This window comes from Apium graveolens, chromosome 3, assembly GCF_009905375.1.
Source record: "Apium graveolens cultivar Ventura chromosome 3, ASM990537v1, whole genome shotgun sequence".
In the NCBI taxonomy this organism is placed as follows: domain Eukaryota; kingdom Viridiplantae; phylum Streptophyta; class Magnoliopsida; order Apiales; family Apiaceae; genus Apium; species Apium graveolens.
The window spans coordinates 216,363,756-216,381,101 of NC_133649.1; the positions used below are offsets into that span (position 1 = coordinate 216,363,756).

Consider the following 17,346-nt stretch of genomic DNA (forward strand, 5'->3'; position numbering starts at 1 on the left):
GTTGTGGTATGACGCTTTGTCGAAATAATGAAGAGTCGGGTGGGACGCCACCTAATCATGTGCTATATGCCATATAGTAAGAAAGACTGACCATCTTGAGTACAAATATGGTTGTCTCATTCACATTTAAATCTTCACTCATTCTTCTTCCTTCAATTTACTGAATTACAAATTCTTCCAATTGTTTGTGGCATTGTTATTCCTTATTCAGTTTTAATCAAAGTCATATTCGCAAACTCTCCTCTTGCGTAGAGTCTGTTCTCTAACGATTTCAAAAGAAATGAAATAGTGTGACACGTGGAATCATACAACAAACATAGATACGATTGCAAACCGATAAATGATGGACATCTGCAGGCAAGGAAGAAGGAATTCATCGATAACATGGACGTGACAAAGGCACCAAGTCAGACAATTGTTCATGTTATGAGGATCTCATCAGTACGATAGATTGTGTAAACATTATGCGCTTCAAATAAGAGGATTTCGACGTGAAATGAATGGTTAGCGAATCGTAATGTTAGGGCGAAAACACGCGCTAATATTCACGCAAGTATACGCGTTCACAAGTAGTATAAGATATAAATCAGATTCGTTCCCACAGAGACTGGTTTAGGTTAAGTTCAATTTATGCACCTGTGCAACAATGTAAGGTTATCGCTCAATGCTAAGACAAATAATAAATTGGGTTTTTATTAAACTAAGAGATTATACTAAATAACATTAACTAAGAGAATTGAAGTTAAATTAATATATATGATAAACATGGGATCCTAACTTCATTAAATACTTCATTCAATAGCCTTCTCGTTCTTAACCTTAGCATGTGATGGTGATGACACTAATCAGATAACACGAAACTGATAAACGCCAACTTTCGTTGCACGAGTACCATTCTACCAGACATCCACAAAAGAGATAGAAGCTGAATAGGCACCAATTATATTGAGACCCTATATGTCTATAGAATTTGACAACATAACGGTTTAAGAACAAGTTATCTATCTTGATTACATAGGGCAAGTAAAATGGTTAGAGTTACCTACGAATCATGCATGCACGTACATGAACCTATGCTAGCATGGCAAGTTCTAAACCTCTATATTCACTGTCGCTTCAATAGAGATTAACACGCTATCTTATATGTTAGCTACGCACATAAGACGAATAAGCACAACCAATACTAGGATATCAATCAATCACCACACACCAAGATATCGAAACAATTAATTATTGAAATCCATAAGTAAATCCGCTAGAATCCTATGACAACGATTAGCCCATAATCGAACTCATCGTCACCATGGGTTCCAATGAAAGCATGTTATAAACAAGGTCTTAATAAACTAAATAATAATCAAAGTACGAATAAACGAGATCTAGGTTTAACAAGAACGAAAATGAGCATCCAAAGTTACAACTACTTCAAAGAATCACAAGTTGAAAACAAGATCTTCTTTTCCGGAGTTGTTCTGTGCTTCTAGTTCTTCTCCTTGGTATCCCAATCTTCCCTTCTTGCGCAAAACACAATCTTCTTCTTCTTAAAATCCCCCTGTGAAAACGTCTCAAATCTACTTATATAATAGTCCCATAAAACTCAGATTACATAGAAGTTGGAAGCCAAACAGAAGTAGAAGTCTAAAATAATTCAGCAAAATTCCCGACCCTGCGCGGCCGCTCAGCATAGCTGCGCGGGCGCGCAGGCCTCCACTGGAAAAAATCCAAGTTTGCTCCGTTTCTTTGCCGTAATATGCCCGTTCCTTTCCTCTCGCAATGGTGAACACATGCCAAGGCTTATTCTTGATGAATCCTCCCCCGAAATGCAACTAATACCCTGAAATACATGAACACTAGAAAAACGCATCAAATACACAAAATACTTGATTTCAAGACACCAATTTAAGCCATTTTAAGACGTTCTAAGTGGTATAAAATGCCACTTATCACACCCCCAAACTTAAATCGATGCTTGCCCTCAAGCGTCACAGACTCAAAAACAAATAAAAATATGAATGAATACAATCTATATGAAAATGCAGCGATCCCCCTTACTACAATTAATCAACCAAATTGCCACATCTCAACGAATGCAGTTAGACAACTAAAGATCAATAAACTCATGCAAACGGACATACAGCCAGAAACGTGGTGTGTGCAAATGCTTAACAGATATGCTTCGGAACTAGACCAATTACTATGACTAGACTATCCTCAAGGCAATCCTACGATTATACAAAGAATAAAAATTCCAGGCACAAAGTGATATACAACACTACAAGAACTCTGGAGCATACTACGGAATCGTGCTTTTTATTTACAACTCAAATGCTTATTTGACCGTGCAATGAGTGAGGTCCACAAAAGACTTATACAATGATATCCATGTAACGAGCGTTAGGTTAGCGGATCCCAGACTCTAAAAGCCTTAGGTCGCTAGGCACAAAGTCCCCTAAGAACTTAATAACTCGAATACCAAAGAGCCCACTCTTAATCAATTATGCCAATTTTTTTTTTTTAAACTCTGAGCAAGTGCGTTTCGCTCCATCTTGCTCAACCCTAGACTACTCGCAACATACGCGAGCCGGCTACTAGCCATTTGACGCCTAGCCACAACTAGCAACAACTTCCATATTTTTTTCTCCAAAATTTTTTCTTTTTCATGTCTTTATCACTAAGAACCTATAATCGAATTCTAAGCATAATAAATAGATTGACCTTGAAAACAACCAAATCATAACACAATCTAGCCCTTTCGCATTCTCTAAGACTTAGTGGACTTACAATTGTTTCTAGCATGCATATCAACCTACACAACTTAATATCACTTTAATGCTATCACTACACTCACATCAATATCACAATTCAGTCGATAAATCATTGCAAAAGGGATCATGGTAAATGCATGAGCTACATGACATTCATAAAAAAAAACTATATGGCATAAATTATGCAACTATATGAACTAAACTATCATGAATATGCAACTAAATGACACACACACAATATTCCTTAACTACCACCCCCATACTTAAAATTTTCAATGTCCTCATTGAAGGCAATAATAAGGATTTCAGGCATACCTAATTAGCGGGAGATTCACCCTCGTCGGGTGGAGGATCAGGTGGCCAATCAACCTCGCCACCAGTGTCTCGAACAACAGTACCGAAAACATGTGTCGAATCTGCAGCAAAATGACGGTAAATATCGTGCATGGCCTCCATACGCCTAGTTACTCGCCTGTACTGCTCATCACCAACACCAGTCCTATCAATTATCTGCTGCACATGAGAAGAACCCTCTATAGGCACTGGAGGATCCGTTCGGCTACCCTCTACATCATCAAAGATATATCCCAACCCCTTTTCAGGGGGTGCACCTAAGAATGAATAACTCAAGTGATTTGGCAATGGGTTGAGCTCAAGTGTAGGAGCATCTTCAATAGACGACTCGAGACAATCCTGAGAAATTTTCAGCTCTGCTAACCCAAGAGAATCGAATGGCACATCCAACTTCCTCTTCCACAGAGGTGCATTCAAAACCTGAATTTGCTCTACTTTAAAGCACTCCTCTTTAGCTGTGGGTAATTTTATTTCCTTGAACACATTGAAAGTGACCTTCAGATCATGAACCTTCATCGTAAGCTCTCCTTTTTGCACATCGATCATAGTTCGGCCTGTAGCCAAGAATGGTCTTCCCAAGATAATGGGAATCTTCTTATCTTTCTCGAAATCAAGAATTACAAAGTCAGCAGGGAAGAAGAGTTTATCCACCTTGACCAAGACATCCTCCACTATACCTCGTGGATAAGCGATGGAACGGTCAGCTAGTTGCAATGACATGTATGTTGGTTTCGGCTCAGGCAGACCAAGCTTCTTGAAGATAGATAAGGGCATCAGATTGATGCTAGCTCCTAAATCACATAAACACTTTTCGAACGATAAGTTTCCGATGGTGCAAGGAATAGTGAAGCTTCCAGGATCTTTAAGCTTCAGAGGCAACTTCTGTTGCAGCACAGCACTGCATTCCTCCGTTAGAGCAACGGTCTCTAAGTCATCGAGCTTTACTTTCCGAGAGAGAATACCTTTCATAAACCTCGCATAGCTAGGCATCTGTTCAAGAGCTTCAGCGAAAGGTATGTTGATATGAAGTTTCTTGAACACCTCCAGAAACTTCTCAAACTGCTTATCCAGCTTTTTCTTCTGCAGCCTTTTAGGAAAAGGAGGTGGAGGATAGATCTGTTTCTCCCCTGTATTACCCTCAGGAGGAGTGTGTTCCACAGTAGTCTTCCTTGGTTCCACCTCTACTCCCTTCTACACATCTTCTTCAGCCACAACTGCATTTTCTGAATCTTGAGATTTTTCAGGCTCTTCGTCTTGCTGAATTTGGGGGCTTGCGACCTTTCCAGACCTTAAGGTGATGGCGTTCACATGTTCTTCAACTTCCCTCTTTCCTGGATTGGCTTCTGTATCACTAGGAAGCGTTCCTGGTGGTCGATTCAATAAGGCATTAGCAATTTGCCCTATTTGGTTCTCCAGATTCTGGATAGAAACAGCCTGGCTTTGGCATATAAGAGCCTGGTTTTTGCACATAAGCCTCAACTCCTCCAATTCAGATTTTTCATTTGAAGATAGACCTGCATCATTAGTTTGTTGTTGAAGTTGGAGTTGTTGCTGAAAACCAAGAGAGTTGAACAGCTTATTTCCAAACGGCTGGAATGGCTGTTGCATCACATTCTGATTGTTGCTCCCGCTGAAGTTAGGATGATTCCAGTTGTCAGGATGATAAGTGTCTGGAACTGGTTGTTGCGATCTCTGAAAGTTGCTCACAAACTGAGCTGAGTCGCTAGATATAGCGCATTGTTCTGTCACATGCGGACCTGCACAAAGCTCACAAACACTAATTATCTGCTTAACACCATAGTTAGCCAGAGAATCGATCTTCATAGACAACGCCTTTAGTTGAGCAGTGATAGCCGTAGCTGTATCCACTTCAAGAACTCCTGCTACCTTGCCCTGTGGATATCTCTGGGTTGGATACTGATATTCATTAGCAGCCATCAGTTCAATTAGATCATAAGCTTCCTTATAGCTCTTTGCCCATAATGCTCCGCCTGATGCTGCATCGAGCATGGGTCTGGACTGTGCTCCCAACCCATTGTAAAAACAAGTGATGATCATCCAATCAGGAATTCCATGATGAGGACACTTCCTAAGCATCTCCTTGTAGCGCTCCCAAGCTTCACTTAGCTATTCTCCCGTTTGCTGCGCAAATTGAGTAATAGCATTCCTGAGTGCAGCTGTCTTCGCCATAGGGAAGAATTTAGTAAGAAACGTCTGAGCAAGATCTTCCCAAGTAGTAATCGAACCAGCTGGTAGAGAGTGTAACCAGCTCTTAGCCTTGTCCTTCAGAGAGAATGGGAACAGTCTCAGCTTCACAGCATCTTCAGAAACACCGTTGAACTTGAAGGTGTCGCATATTGCAATGAAATCCCTAATGTGTGTATTGGGATCTTCCGTTGGAGAACCCCCAAACTGGACTGAAGTCTGTACCCATTGAATTATGCCAGGCTTGATCTCAAAGGTATTAGCTGTGATAGCTGGCCGGATAATGCTAGATTGAATGTCATTGATCTTGGGTTGAGAAAAATCCATCAAGGCTTTCGTTCGTGCTGCTGGATCTCCCATTGTAATGAGTACCTGAAACACAAACAAATAAACTGTGAAAGTAAAAGAATCCGAGTCAGTGAACTTTAACGACCACTGATGACAAGCACATAAACTAAAAATTAACACCGAGTCCCCGGCAGCGGCGCCAAAAACTTGTTAGGGCGAAAACACGCGCTAATATTCACGCAAGTATACGCGTTCACAAGTAGTATAAGATATAAATCAGATTCGTTCCCACAGAGACTGGTTTAGGTTAAGTTCAATTTATGCACCTATGCAACAATGTAAGGTTATCGCTCAATGCTAAGACAAATAATAAATTGGGTTTTTATTAAACTAAGAGATTATACTAAATAACATTAACTAAGAGAATTGAAGTTAAATTAATATATATGATAAACATGGGATCCTAACTTCATTAAATACTTCATTCAATAGCCTTCTCGTTCTTAACCTTAGCATGTGATGGTGATGACACTAATCAGATAACACGAAACTGATAAACGCCAACTTTCGTTGCACGAGTACCATTCTACCAGACATCCACAAAAGAGATAGAAGCTGAATAGGCACCAATTATATTGAGACCCTATATGTCTATAGAATTTGACAACATAACGGTTTAAGAACAAGTTATCTATCTTGATTACATAGGGCAAGTAAAACGGTTAGAGTTACCTACGAATCATGCATACACGTACATGAACCTATGCTAGCATGGCAAGTTCTAAACCTCTATATTCACTGTCGTTTCAATAGAGATTAACACGCTATCTTATATGTTAGCTACGCACATAAGACGAATAAGCACAACCAATACTAGGATATCAATCAATCACCACACACAAAGATATCGAAACAATTAATTATTGAAATCCATAAGTAAATCCGCTAGAATCCCATGACAACGATTAGCCCATAATCGAACTCATCGTCACCATGGGTTCCAATGAAAGCATGTTATAAACAAGGTCTTAATAAACTAAATAATAATCAAAGTACGAATAAACGAGATCTAGGTTTAACAAGAACGAAAACGAGCATCCAAAGTTACAACTACTTCAAAGAATCACAAGTTGAAAACAAGATCTTCTTTTTCGGAGTTGTTCTGTGCTTCTAGGTCTTCTCCTTGGTATCCCAATCTTCCCTTCTTGCGCAAAACACAATCTTCTTCTTCTTAAAATCCCCCTGTGAAAACGTCTCAAATCTACTTATATAATAGTCCCATAAAACTCAGATTACATAGAAGTTGGAAGCCAAATAGAAGTAGAAGTCTAAAATAATTTAGCAAAATTCCCGACCCTGCGCGGCCGCTCAACATAGCTGCGCGGGCGCGCAGGTTGCTGCGCGTCCGCTCAGCATAGCTGTGCGGGCGCGCAGGCCTCCACTGGAAAAAATCCAAGTTTGCTCCATTTCTTTGTCGTAATCTGCCCGTTCCTTTCCTCTCGCAATGGTGAACACATGCCAAGGCTTATTCTTGATGATTCCTCCCCCGAAATGCAACTAATACCCTGAAATACATGAACACTAGAAAAATGCATCAAATACACAAAATACTTGATTTCAAGACACCAATTTAAGCCATTTTAAGACGTTCTAAGTGGTATAAAATGCCACTTATCACGTAACAAATAAATTAGTTATAAAATAAAGCAGTAAGGCTGTATGCAAAGTGAACGAGTGTCGGGACAACAATCGGAGATCAAGGGAATTCTGAACACTGAATCAGACAGGTAATTAATACGTGAAGCATCCCTTCGTCGTGAAAAGATATTTGTCGTGAAGATTCAAGATCAAAGAAATCTTAATTGCAAACAAATTTTGAACGTGTTTTTCAAGAGATTGTAAAGTCCTCTACCTTGAGTAAATAAGTTACGGTGAATTTAATACCCATAATCGGGCCAGAGACGAAGGTTCGATACGGGAATATAAGTGGAGATGAATCAATGGTGACTCGACTGTGAAACCTTTTAAGAAATAATGATTTGGCAATTGAGTTTCCACCAGACTGTGGCGATAATAATGAAAACCATGCGTAGTTATTATAAGATAAACAGATTAGTTAATGAAATTTAGTGTGTATCGTCAACAATAGATGATTGATGTGACCAATTGAAGGATGCGGTATAATTTTTAAAAGTAACTATACACAATTACTAACGACAATAAATAAGTCAAAATACTCGCGAAATAAAATTTTGAGACACGAGATAAATTTTAAAGCTGATTGATAAAATTTTGTAATATTCTGAAAGAGCTGGGAAGGGAGTGGTTATATTAATCCTTGTTGATTTAAGACCTTAAGTCTTATTTCAAAAGATATATGTTATGCCAGTTAATCATACCTATACTAATCAGAATGATATAGTTCGAGCTATGGTGGATGGATAAATTTGGTTGATGGAAATGGATAGATGTGATTGTAGATGATTTAGTAGATTGATGGTGTCGGCTTGAGTCCGACTGGTAGTCGATGGTATAGGGGAGGTACTGCCCAAATTTTTAGAAATTACTCTACATGTAAGGATAAAGGAGTATATTCTCACTCCCAGTTGTACTCCAAATGGTGTGATTTCGGTACTTGAGAAAGAATGTTATGATTGAACTGACTTTATGTAATTGGTCTTTGATTCTAGTTAGCTAGTCTTCACTTGGTTTAAGTGATCAGTTAAAAGAGTTAATTGATCAACTTTACTAACTAATGGTTAGCTAAATGGAGAATGATTCCAATTAGATTGAGTCAAGCTCTAATATGATTTTCAGATCCAAAATCAAAGCGGTTAGCAAGTTGAAGGAAGTGATGGCATTAGCAGGAATCGAAAGTTTAGTAGAATTAGCGTGATGTTACCACAGACATGTGCGAGACTTTATCTAGATGAATATGCTCTTTTCGATAATCAAGAGGAACAGAAAGTAATTAATACATGATAGTAAGAAGAAAATTTTCAACAAAGATTCAAGATAAAGCAAAGAGATTCTATCATCTGAAAAAACATTCCAGGAAGGACTTGAAAGTATACCTATATCGAATGGCGATTGAATAAAAGTTTTCAAAAGCTCGCAAATCCAAGTATCCGATGTAAGATGAAGACTAACGAAGTACACATGTGAACTTGGGAAGAAGAAATGTTGATCAATTGGAAAAAGCCAAATATGCGAACCATGATGATTTAAGTGAGGCTAAGAAAGTAACTATCGATGAATTTGATAATTCTGTCAATAAAAACTTAAATATTATAAATAAAAGCCTTTTGTTAATGTCAGAAATGGCTTAGCTAATAGTGCACATATTAATATTACCAAGAAAAAAAACTTCTTATGTTAAAAAGAGTTAATGAGTAATGAGAATAAAGAACTAAATAAGAAAAGAAGTGGAATCAAAAAGGGATGATAAAGAAATTTTATAAAATAGTCCAGAATATAAGCAAGTTGTGAACGTCAGGTGTGTCAGAATTGATAGGAGAATGAAGTGAAATGCCAATAATTGAGAATAGAAATTTCATTCAAAAAAAATTGCGTGTAAACAGGGGAGATTAAACCAAGGTATTAGTGGTGAACTATTAGAGAAGAACGATACAATGAATCTCATATCGGAATTCTCCATAATTAAAGTGAAGTCCCGAAGATTCTAACGAGTGGTTTACCAAGGTTACCTCGGGAAATGAGGTAAGAATTTTCATCAGTTACTGTACGAGTCGAGCTGGTGTCAAAAGCCCTGTATCGTATAACCCAGTAGAAATGAGATATTGAGTGAAGGAAAACTTCAGAAATATGGAATGCAAGAATAATAAAATAAAGGGGTACTTCGCGCTATACACAAAAGTGATCATGGAGAAAAGAGAAGGGAGGTATGAAGTCACGCATCGGTTATTAGAGATTGCAAGTCTGAAGATTAAATGAACATATGGTATAAGGAGTAATTGGATAGTGTGATTGTATTTATTAATAACATCCTCGCCCATTCAAGAATTAAGAAAGACCAAGTTGTACACCTGGAGATATGCATGCAAAGGGTAAAAGATTAGCAACCGTGTTCTAAGCTACAAAGGTATGAACTCTGGCTATAATTACTTATGAGCTACGAAAGTATGGTTAATTACCAACCAAGCAAGATCCATTCAGGGACAGATATCTTGAGTAGAAGAAAGAGTGAGCATCACTAAGATTGCTGGAGAGTGGATAAAGGAATTATAAAAGTTAGGAATTGAGAACAGGTTTTGATCCAACTTCTGGATTATACTGATACTTACTTTGTTGTTAGATATCAAAGGTGGTATTAATATAGATGATTGATATTGACTTCAGTATGGAATGTTGTGAGCATTAAAGTTCATATTGATATCTAATTTGATATGCCAACAAAATTAGTATTAGTACAAAGAGTTCGGTTTTGAATAAAATTATGGTTTATTCTATTCCAAGTTAATATTTCCTTTCAGATAGTAAAAGATTCCGCTCGATGAATATACTTGTTAGTGATTGAAAAAAAATTGAAAAATACTACGAAGTGATGTGTTAAATGCAAATGTCGAGATTTTCTTTTAATTTTTAGTTTTGAATAGATTTAGAACATTTCGAAGCATCAGACGCCATGAGCTCAGTATATCGGGCGCAGACGGATGAAAAGTACAAAATACCAGCTAAAGGTTCTCGAATACGATTGAAAACGATCATATGCTAGACTAACCAAACAAAAGGAGACGCAAGAAGTAAAGTAGAACAGTCGGGGAAAATGGAAGGTTCATAAACACAAGTTAATAGAATTAGAAAGAAAAAGAGAATTAAGATGTGTTATGCTGGTCCCTCCTAGATAGTAAAATAGGCAGGATAAATAGAAGTGAGTTGGCTTCACCGCTACCCGTATAGCAAATTTATAGGGCGTTTATATGTATATATCCAGAAGGAGTAAGTTAGCTCCATTATATATATAGGAGATGGAGAATTGAATCGAGTTATACAAGCAATAAATAGAATATGATGTTAGCGAGAGGCTATTAATGAAAGATTGATATTATACGTAAAGTTATGAAAAAAATTATAAAGTTGAAAGATTCACATGAGAAAATAAAAGTAATATACTTGAAAAGTAACAGTACTATTCCTTAGTGTGATTCTGAGGACAGAATCCTTTTAAGGGGGGAAGGATGTAACATCCGGAAAATATCGTATAATTATTTGTATCAATATATGATTATTATGTGAATATAATATAAATTTTTGGTGAATTATCTGATAATTGATAATAATATTTGGATGTTTGTATATAATAAAATGTGAGTATGTTAATTTTAATATGTCCAGAATAAAATATAGATAATTAAGGTATTTTTCTGGTAATTTTTGGAGTGTTAGATGATTTTACAATGAATTATGAATTATTAATTATTTTATGAATAATTATAAAATTGATAGGGATAAATAAATTATGATTGTATAATTAAATACTGCACTAATTGTACAAGTTGTGGACTGCTAGGCCCAATAAAAAGATATATGATACTTAGACCAGAAAGGTTAAGCCTAATGGACCAGATCAGGCCAGATGGAATAAAAAAGGCCCAAAAGCCCTGGTTATTAATTAATTTCGTAATTAATTAATAAGGGAAAAATCAAATGTTGAGAAGAGTCCCGATAAGGATATAAATCCTTAGAGATTAGCCTCAAGGAGACCTAAAAGGATATGGAATCAGTTTCCTACTATCTAGGACTCCAAAAGTCCATTCTAATTATGAGACTTGCCCACCAAGTCTCCTATACCAAGTCCAATTCAAGGACTCCCAACATCTATATAAGGGGCCTCACCCCACAGATCAGAATACGTTTTTGGCTTGATTCTCTAATTCACAGAGATACGTAGGCATCTCGTAAAGGCAGAATTAAGCTACGATACATGAGAGCAGCCATTAAAGGCCTTGAGCTCCCGAATCTTAGTAATAAATACAGCAAATAATAACCTTAGTTTTTTATCCATAACATTTGGCGCCATCTGTGGGAAGGCACAACAACAACCATGGCGAGAACACGGAGAACAATTAGAGCTCTAGAGGAAGGAACACCATCAGAGACAACCCAGGTGATTTCGTCGACCGTGGAGGTTCCTCCCCATTCGACTTATGCATCTACTCAGGGGGAAGCCCAGATAGGGGCAACTCAACCTCAGCCACAAGGGACAACTCCCCCGACTATTCAAGGTACGAATCCTCAAGTTCAACAAGTACATATACCCGTGAATTCTCAACCCGTCGGGTATGAATATTCAACTATTGTTACTACTAACCCCCCTTATGGGATGCCCCTTCACCCTGAGGTTATAGGAAGCGGATATGCTGGGCGAAACGAAGCACGAGGGCAGTCGCCCCCCTATATACGAGGTTTGGGTCCTATCCCTGAGGATCGGGAATTTTCTGGTCCTTACACTGAGAGAGACTCCGAATCTTCGGATGATGAAGTGGCCCCGAGAAGGAGGCGTCCTGGAAAAGAGCCAATGGCCGATGGAAGGCAACGCCCCCAAAGCACCCCAGGGGCGAATCCCCAAGAAGTGCAGGAAAGGATCAGGGCTCATGAGGCTGAAATCCAAAGGCTGAGGCGTGATTTGGAGGCTCACCAGGCCACCAGACCTCAGATACCTCCTAGGGGGAGAAATCCTCCTCCTGTCATAGACCTGGATGGTCCGGTAAGAAGAAGGGCTGCTGTCCCAAGAACTGATCCAAGCAATCTCCTTCCCCTTGGAGATCCTGATGATCCAACTCCACCCTTTACAGAAGAGATAATGAATTCCCATATCTCAAGGAAATTCAAGATGCCCACTATCAAAGCCTATGATGGCACGGGAGACCCCGTTAATCATGTTAGGACATTCTCTAATGCACTGCTGCTGCAACCCGTGAATGATGCTATAAAGTGTCGAGCCTTCCCTCAAACCCTGTCGGGTATGGCTCAAAGATGGTACAGTCGCCTGCCCCCAAATTCTATTGGATCGTTCAGAGAATTAAGCCAGGCTTTTATTAAGCAATTCATCAGTGGAAGAGTCCATGAGAAAAGTTCAGCATCTCTTATGAGTCTTGTGCAGGGAGCTAAGGAATCCTTGAGAGATTACCTGAATCGTTTTACAAAGGAGGCTTTAAAAGTCCCAAACCTTGATGATAAGGTAGCCATGATAGCACTGCAACAAGGAACCAGGGATGAGTTTTTCAAGATGTCCTTGGCCAAACGTCCCCCTGAAAACATGTTACAACTCCAAGAGAGGGCAGGGAAGTATATCAAAGTTGAAGAAAGCATGAGGAAGACCGTAGTAAGTAATGAGCCCACTGGAGGCAAGAAGCGAAAAACTGATCTGGAGTGTATCGCTAAGGACAAATATCCTAAAACCGAACAAAACCCTGATTCAACCCCCAAGAAGGGAGGACCTGGGCAAAAGTTCACTGAATACGCTAAGCTGAGTGCTCCTAAAAGTCAGATTTTGATGGAGATTGAGAAAGATAGAGATATTCACTGGCCTAAGCCCTTGAAGGCTGATCCCGCCAAGCTAGATAAGAGCAAGTATTGCAGGTTTCACAAGGATGTTGGCCATGACACCGATGAGTGTAGGCAATTGAAAGATGAAATTGAGTTTTTGATTCGAAAAGAAAGATTGAACAAGTATACTGGAGATGGAGGGGACAGAAATAATAATGGAAGGAAGAACTTTGAAGATCGTAGGAGGGACCAAGACGATCAGGGGCGGAATCCCCAACCTAGAGGGCCGGTTATAAATGCAATTTTTGGAGGACCGCGACGCCCTCGAGGGCCTGTGATAAACACGATCTTTGGAGGTCCAACTGCTGCTGGATTGTCCAAAAATTCCAGAAAGGCATATAAGAGGGAGGTTATGCATATTGTTGGAGAAGCCCCGAAGAGGGCCAGGACAGAAGTAACATTGGCTTTTGATGATTCTGACCTAGAGGGCGTGAAGTTTCCCCATGACGACCCGCTGGTCATAACACCGATAATAGGAAATAGCCCGGTTAAGAGGGTCCTTGTGGATAATGGTGCTTCTGTGGATATCTTGCTCCACGACACCTTTCCAAGGATCGGGTATAACGACTCCCAGTTGACACCAACCGACATGCCGATATATGGATTTGCTGGAGTAGAATGTCCTGTGGAAGGGATAATCAAATTGCCAACCACCATAGGTACGGAGCCAAGGCAAGCAACGCAGATGCTGGATTTCGTGGTGGTAAAGGCTAGTTCAACTTATAATGCTATCATGGGGAGAACAGGGATACATGCCTTCAAGGCAGTCCCCTCTTCCTACCATTCAGTCATGAAGTTTCCCACCCGAAACGGTATTGGAGAAGAGAGAGGAGATCAAAAAATGGCTAGAAGCTGTTATGTGGCCTCTTTGAGGGCAGATGGAGTCGGGGGGCAGGTTCTTCCTATTGAAGATATGGATGTTCGAGAAAATGATGAGAATAGAGGAAGGCCAGCAGAAGAATTGGTTTCGGTTCCTTTAGACCCCGAGAATCCTGAGAGGACGACTTTCATTGGAGCCACATTAGAGGGAAGTTAGTGAAATTTTTGCAAGAAAATAGTGATGTGTTTGCATGGTCAGCAGCCGATATGCCAGGCATAGACCCGGAGTTAATTACTTACAAGCTAAACGTGGATCCAAGCCGGAAGACAGTGAAACAAAAGAAAATAAATTTTGCCCCGGAAAGACAAGAGGCTATAAAACAGGAAGTAGAAAAGCTCTTAGAGGCTGGTTTCATTGAGGAGATTCAATTTCCGGAGTGGTTAGCAAACCCTGTAATGGTGAAGAAGGCTAATAGAAAGTGGAGGATGTGTATAGACTTCACTGATCTGAATGATGCATGCCCCAAAGACTGTTTTCCGCTGCCTAGAATTGATACTTTGATTGATGCCACTGCTGGACATGAGATGCTGAGTTTCATGGATGGATTTAGCGGATACAACCAGATCAAAATGCATAAGGATGACATTCCAAAGGTATCATTTATCACTGACTTTGGTGTTTATTGTTATCTTGTTATGGCATTTGGTCTCAAGAATGCAGGAGCCACCTATCAAAGGTTGGTGAATAGAATTTTTAAGGATCTTATTGGTAAGACTATGGAGGTCTATGTTGATGACATGTTAGTCAAGAGTCTAGTAAAGACTGATCATATAGCCCATTTAAGGGAAGCTTTTGAGGTCCTGAGGTACCACAAGATGATGTTGAATCCTACGAAGTGTGCTTTCGGAGTAGGATCTGGAAAATTCTTGGGACTGATGGTCTCAAAGAGGGGAATTGAGGCTAACCCGGATAAGATAAAGGCGATCCTGGACATGGAACCACCAAAAACTGTTAAGGATGTTCAGAAGCTTACAGGAAGGGTTGCTGCGCTAGGACGATTCATCTCCAAGTCGGGGGACAAGTGTTTGTCATTCTTCAAATCGCTAAAGAGCATCAAAGACTTTGTATGGAGTGAGGAAAACCAGAAGGCATTTGAAAAGTTAAAGAAGTATATGACCTAGGCCCCGTTGTTGGCCAAGCCAGTTCTGAGTGAAATTTTATTCTTGTACTTGGCTGTTTCAGAGAGCGCCATGAGCGCGGTGTTGGTTAAGGAAGAACTGAAAGTCCAGAAACCCGTATACTATGTTAGCAAAATTTTGCATGGTGCTGAGTTGAATTATTCAACTATTGAGAAATTCGCTTTAGCCTTGGTAATGGCTTCAAGAAAGCCGCGTCCTTATTTTCAAGCTCACCAGATTGAAGTACTAACAAATCAGCCACTGAGAAATATCATTCACAGTCCCAAGGCAAGTGGGAGACTGATTAAGTGGGCAATAGAGTTGGGAGAGTTTGACCTCAAGTATAAGCCACGTACGGCTATAAAAGCCCAGGCACTAGCTGACTTCGTGGTGGAATGTACCATACCCAACCAAGAAGTCGGGGGGCAGGAAGATACCATACCTCAAGACAAGGGAGTCGACAATGGGGACAGGGAGAAGGATGACAAGGAGAAAGAGTATTGGGTTCTCTATTTTGATGGAGCATCAAAAACAAATTCCAGTGGAGCAGGGTTGGTTTTGCAAAGCCCTGATGGGTTCTTAATTGAGTATGCTATGAAGCTAGATTTTCCAACCACAAATAATGAGGCAGAGTATGAAGCCCTGATAGCTGGCCTTGGTCTAGCTGGGACACTTAGAGTCAAAAACTTAAAGGTCCATGGAGACTCGAAGCTGATCATATCCCAGGTAAAGGGAGAATTTGAGGCAAGGGATGATACGATAGCTAAGTATGTCCACCTAGTAAGGGCTGTGATGACCCAATTTAATGAATGCCATGTTGAACACATTCCAAGGGAAGAAAATGTTAAGGCAGATGCGCTATCAAAGTTCGCTTCGTCTGAGATTGAAGAAAGTTCAGGAAGTGTGTACTTCCGTGTTTTGAAGACACGAAGCATAGATGTTAAGCTAGTGGCTCCCATAGGCTTGGGGATGTCATGGACTGATCCCATCAAGGCTCACATTCAGACCGGTTGGTTGCCAAGTGATGCAACTGAATCACGGAAGTTAACTGTTCGGGCACTAAGGTACTCTTTGATAGATGGGATTCTTTACAAAAGATCTTTCGTGGTTCCCTAATTGAGGTGTCTCAGGCCCGATGAGGCATGCTTGGCTCTTGAAGAAGTGCATGAAGGTATTTGTGGACAACACTTGGGGGGCAGGGCCTTGGCTCATAAGATAACTCGTTTAGGCTTCTATTGGCCAGAAATGATGGCTGATGCCAAAAAATATGTGAAGAAGTGTGATCGCTGTCAGAAGCATGCACCAGTTGTTAGACAACCCCCCGAGATGCTGACCTCTATCAACTCGCCTATTCCCATTGCCATGTGGGGGATGGATATTCTAGGGCCTTTTCCTATGGCCACGGCACAAAGGAAATTTCTGATTGTAGCCATTGATTATTTCACCAAGTGGATCGAAGCCAAACCCTTGGCCAAAATCACAACTAAGCAGGTTGCACAATTCCTGTGGGAAAACATTATGTGCCGATATGGAATTCCCCGTATCCTCATCACTGACAATGGAACACAATTCAACAATGAGGAATTTAAGAAGTATTGTGAAGAAAATGAAATTGAGTTACGATTCACCTCTGTGGCTCACCCGCAAGCCAATGGGCAAGCAGAGGTAGCAAATCGGATAATCCTGGATGGACTAAAGAAGAGGGTCGAGAAGTCAAGAAATAATTGGGTGGATGAGATACTTCCAATATTATGGGCCTACAGGACTACCTGTAGAGTCACGACAGGAGCAACTCCCTTCATGTTGGCATATGGGGCAAAAGCAGTAGTTCCAGTAGAGATATCACATTCCTCTCCAAGGATTCAGGCATTCAATGCAGAAGAAAATGAGGAAGGGCAGAGGTTAGCCCTGGATTTAATCGATGAAGTGCGAGATAAAGCACATGCAAAGATAGTAGAATATCAGAAAAAGGCTTCATTCTACTACAACCTAAGGGTTAAAGAGAGGTTTTTCAAACAAGGTGACCTAGTCTTGAGAAAAATAGAGGCTTCTGGTGTCGGACAGAAAGGAAAGCTTGCCCCGAATTGGGAAGGGTCGTACAGAGTCAAGAGCGTTCAGGGTAGAGGAACCTACAAGCTGGAAACTATGGAAGGTTTTGAAGTACCGA

At 40.0% G+C, this 17,346-nt stretch overlaps 1 non-coding gene across 1 annotated transcript; it reads left to right on the top strand.

Annotated features, from left to right (window-relative positions):
• Positions 1–5,187: 5,187 nt before the first annotated feature.
• LOC141715391 (small nucleolar RNA R71) lies at positions 5,188–5,294 on the top strand. Its single transcript, XR_012572156.1, has one exon. It is a non-coding gene; the product is annotated as a small nucleolar RNA R71 (small nucleolar RNA).
• The last annotated feature ends 12,052 nt before the right edge of the window (positions 5,295–17,346 follow it).